This window comes from Hippoglossus hippoglossus, chromosome 16 (genome assembly GCF_009819705.1).
Source record: "Hippoglossus hippoglossus isolate fHipHip1 chromosome 16, fHipHip1.pri, whole genome shotgun sequence".
In the NCBI taxonomy this organism is placed as follows: domain Eukaryota; kingdom Metazoa; phylum Chordata; class Actinopteri; order Pleuronectiformes; family Pleuronectidae; genus Hippoglossus; species Hippoglossus hippoglossus.
In genome coordinates this window covers 1,935,647-1,940,961 of record NC_047166.1, presented here as the reverse complement: position 1 = coordinate 1,940,961, position 5,315 = coordinate 1,935,647, and positions in this window count along the sequence as shown.

Here is a 5,315-nt window from a genome sequence, read left to right as displayed (position 1 = left end):
GCACTACTGCCGTCATGATTGGATGTCTCCTCTTTTTCCATCCTGAGATTTTTGCCTGGCAGGAAAAGTTCCAGAGAATGAAACAGGCCGTGTTCAGTGCAGGTCTGGAAGCAGCTGAGATGTAAGAGATGGAGACAGCGGCAGCAGCAAAGGGTTGAATCTCTGAAGTCTCTTGAAACAGGCGGGGGTTTTTTTACACACTTGGCTGAAAACTGCTGTGATGACACTGCACACCAGGATTCACAGGTTCAGATAAACAGCCTGTTTGCTTTGAGATGAAAGCAAAGTGAAACCAAACAGTGAACACAACTGGCTGAAGGTGTTACAACGAGACGTGTGCGGCTGCAGCAGCAATAAGTGTCGACCAGGGTCCGTTTGACACATGCAGCGTTTTACTATTGTGATGTAGAAAATTAAAAAACAAGTGAAGATGAAGAAGATGAAGAGAGGAAGAAAGGAAAAATATGAATTAAACAAATTCAGAAGCTGAGATGCTGATTCAGTGCAGCTGTAACCTGAGGCCGCTTCCTGTCATGACTGTGTGTGTGTGTGTGTGTGTGTGTGTGTGTGTGTGTGTGTGTGTGTGTGTGTGTGTGTGAGAGAGGGGGTGGGGGGTCACTTGACGCTTGGAAAATCTGATTCATTCAGATTGAGATTAGCTGTAGCGCAGTTACAGTGGATTGGTTTTACTGGAAGGATTTCACAGCATCATTAAACCAGAAATCACACACACACACACACACACACACACACACACACACACATGAGGCCGAGAGATTCGCTGTGAGGCTCATCACTGCAGATTTAAACCCGGAGAAAGTTCTCCAACTCTGAAAACTACATTTGGAGCAAAGGTGCGAACGTCTGCACTCACCACAGCCTTTGAGCCAAATCTTCATCCTGTGTTTTCACAGAAAAAGATCCAGCAGCAGTCGTGGGTGTTCAAAATAAGGTTTTTATCCAACAAGACCAATAAACTGACGGAATGTGAGAGGTGTTGCGACGTGAGTCACAGCAAAGGGCGAAGAAGCATCGGTGAGATCGTTGCATCGAGACTGTGTGAGTCTGCTTCATCAGGAACTACAGCAACCACCGAGAAACACACGTCAAACTCTGCACATGTATGAAAATATCAGCTTCTGTACAATTGTTTGTACAGTTCATGATATGGATCATTTGAACTGACACATTGTTCACGATGTTATTTAGAACAGAGATTTTTTCCTGCTGAGACCAGATCAGTGTTTGCAGGGGAAGAACATCTGAACATGAACACTAGGTGGAGACACAATGTTAAAAACACTCTCTCACACTCACACACACATATACACACGTACACACACACGCACCCACACACGCTTACACAGAAACAAAGTGTGTCTGAGTTGTTTTTAGCTCAAATTGTTTTGGTTCATGTTCTTCTTCTTTCTCAAATTCTATGTTATTGTTTGAAGCAAAAAGCTCCACAGCAGCATCTTGAAACAGATTAAAACAGATGCACAACGTTTAAACATATTTAATAAAGTTGTATTTGGGACCTTTTTTACACTGTTTTTCTTCTTACTTCATGTACATACCACCTTAACCTCAATTTATTAGTTATTCATTGTCTTATTCCTCTGTTTCTAATTTTATCTCACGTTTTACTGGGTTTTATTTTTCATAAATGTCATCAATGTCTTTATGTTCATTGTGTGTCTTCAGGTACTTCAGGTGCTAAATAAGTAGTAATAATAATAATGTATTTAATTATTTAACATGTTATAATGTATTTGCATCATAATAAACAAAGGGGCCTGCAGACTGTGAATTAGCTTAGTTCTAAATATCTAAAGACCAAAACTTTTACAACAGCTTTGGCCAAAATATGTTTTCTTATTAAATATTAACACAACTGCCAACATTGTCTTTTATAATGAAAAATAAATTATAGTTACAACAGAGTTTATTTTGACAAACACAAGAAGTGTGTGTGATACGTTTTAGTTGACGCTGCAAAATGAGCCATGTACGATTTTATACTGTAAACAAACTGTAAACAAGCTGTAAAAAAAAACTGTCAATAAGGCGTAAATAAGTAAAACTCTGTCCTTATTTATTATTAAGTCGTCATTTTCTATTGTCTTTTTATATTTGTATTGACACTTGACACTTTTCACTAAAAGCAACATGTTGAAAAAGGACAAGAGACCAAGAGAAAGGGATGAAGGAAAGGTGACAAGGAAGAAGAGGAGAAGAGGGATGGATGAGAGTCAGAGGAGAAAAATAAATAAAAACCCAACTTGAGGCAGAGGAGGAGGAGGAGGAGGAGGAGGAGAAAAGGATGGGTGCAGAGTAAAAGAGAGACGGAGAGAGGGAGGGAGGGAGGAAGAGAGTGAGACAACATTAAATACAGAGTAAAAAGAGATGGAGAGGGGGTGAGTGAAAGAGAGACGGAGAGAGAGAAACGGCAGTAGAGATGGAGAAGAAAGAGAGAGTAAGGAAGGAAGAGGGAGATGGGGGAGAAAAGGAGAAAGAGAGGGAAGAAAGAGAGGGAGAGAGAAGGGAGAGCATCTGTTTCCTGTCTGGAGTCCAGCTGGAGGAGGAACAAACGACAAAAGAAGAAGAAGAGGAGGAGGAGGAAGAGGAGGAAGTACCGGCTGCCCTGAGAACCACAATCACACACACACACACAGGAGGAAGTAGGATTTGGTTTTTCCCTGAGGAAGTCTACGTGTGTGTGTGGGTGTGTGGTGTGTGTGTGTGTGTGTGTGTGTGTGTGTGTGTGTGTGTGTGTGTGTGTGTGTGTGTGTGTGTGTGTAGCAGGTGTGTGTTAAACCCACTTACGGATAATGATTTTCAGTTTCTCCACATATATGTAAACTCAACATGACAGAATAAGTGTGAATCTTTCAGAACTTTCAAACTGCATCTTTGCATGTGTGTATTGATTTAATAAGAAGTCACAGGTTTTATTCTGAACTCAGGCCCATAAACACCTTTCAGCTGCTGAGGGATTTTAATGTGTCTTTCCAAATTTGTATTTTTACTGATTATCTGTGAACGTGAGGAGGATTTTATGATCTGAGGACAAACACAGCTGTGACGCTCGGGCCCAGAAAATGAGTTACTGCTGCACCTGCCGCTCACTTTATTTAAAATCAGAACAAAAGTATATTAAATAGGAAACAGATGAAGTACAGATTAGATGTTCAGACTGCAAACAGAATAAAAGTGAGTGGAGATTTACCCTCCAGTGTGTGTGTGTGTGTGTGTGTGTGTGTGTGTGTGTGTGTGTGTGTGTGTGTGTGTGTGTCAGGGAGAGATGTGGAGCGGTAGGATTTCCTGATTTGTTTGTTCCTCTCACACACTTTTCTTCCTGGTCCAGGCTCAATTTAGACTTCCTGTTCAAAGCTATTCAGAGCACAGACACACACACACACACACCCACACACACACACACACACACACACGTACAGCCATAGGCCTGTGCCAATAAAGTCATATTCATTTCATAATGTAGACTTTTGAACATGGTTGTGTGCATGTATCTGTTTTATGCAAAATGAAAAGATTCAATAAGATTCAACACTTTATTGCCGCACAACTCAGTTGTTTGCCGAGAAAAATCACAGCACAACATATAACGAGAAAAGAAAACAAACACAAAACCCCTCCTCCATAAAAACATAACATACATATGTTGATGTAAATACAGAATAGAATTAAATAGAGTAAAAACAAGGTAATTAAAGTTGGATGTCCGGTGCTTAACAATACACTGAAATACGGTTAGGGTTAGATACGGTAGAATTCAGTGGTGGTATTTGCTTTGTGTTTGTAAAGTGCTGATGCAGGATTGAGGAGCTGTTTGTTGACATGATGGTTCAAGTGCTGACAAACAACAACAACAACAACTGGATCATTGGAAAAGTAAAGCGAGTCACATATGGACTCACACACTGAACCAACATAGCTCCATGTGAAGGCTTTGATGTGGAGGTGTGTTTCATCTCAATCTGATTCACAGGTTAAACTCCATTTGAGTTGTTTGTGTTTGTGAGTGTGGGGGGGGTGAGTCAGGTCACTCTCTCCTCCGCTAGCATCGCACAGACAAACATCGTACAGCAACATCGTACAGCAAACATCGTACAGACAAACATTGCACAGACAAACATTGCACAGACAAACATCGTACAGACAAACATTGCACAGACAAACATTGCACAGACAAACATTGCACAGACAAACATCGTGCAGACAAACATCGTACAGACAAACATCGTGCAGACAAACATCGTGCAGACAAACATCGTGCAGACAAACATCGTACAGACGAACATCGTGCAGACAAACATCGCACAGACAAACATCGTACAGACAAACATCGTGCAGACAAACATCGCACAGACAAACATCGTACAGACAAACATCGTACAGACAAACATCGTGCAGACAAACATCGTACAGACGAACATCGTGCAGACAAACATCGTACAGACCTCCGTGAGGTTTGAGTTGCTGTCGACCCACCGTCACGTCGTCCGTCGGTTTGTGAGCTGAAGCCTCCGGTTTTGTTTTTTCGTTTTGTCCAGCGCCATCTTGGTTTTTAGAAACAGACGTAAACATATTCGGAGGAGCTCGGTGTTGCGGCACGCCCACCTACACCTCCGACCTGCACCCATTGGACGGTACAAGCTGTCAATCACTCTGTGGTATCCACCCACCAACACATCCTTTGCTTTATGGTCTGTTTGACTCTAAATGATCATAATCTACTAAATGAACATCAGCTGTTTTGAAGAAGACTTGAAACTAGAGACTGAGACATAAACTCCTTAATGTTACTGACGTTATAAAGTGAGAAGTAGAGTCACTTTCTTATAAACTTCTATAGCGTCGCCCTCTGGTGGTCATTCAAGATATCACAGGTTTCAGACACTTCCGCACTGGCTTCACTTTCTGGACCAACGTCCTTCTTCTTCCTCTTCTTCTTCTTCTTCTTCTTCACTTCTTCTCTACGTCCATTTGAAACAGTCCCTGCTCCTGCCCTGGGTCACATGTTGAGTGATGAAGAATCCTAGCCCCTGATTGGTCGTCTTTCGTGCCGTTTGGAAGATTAAATCTGTTCAGGATCCAAACAGCAGACAGGAAGAGTTAGAAAGTCTGTGTCCCCTTCCTCAGCCTCTGATTGGTCGAGAGGGGGCTCATCAGTCGTCAGAGTCCGCGGAGACGATAATTACCACTGGGGATGTTTGTGTGTCTGCAGGATCCTCCAGCGACAAAACATCAAACCACAACAGAAATGCTGTGTGTCTAGTCTTCTCATGTTATTT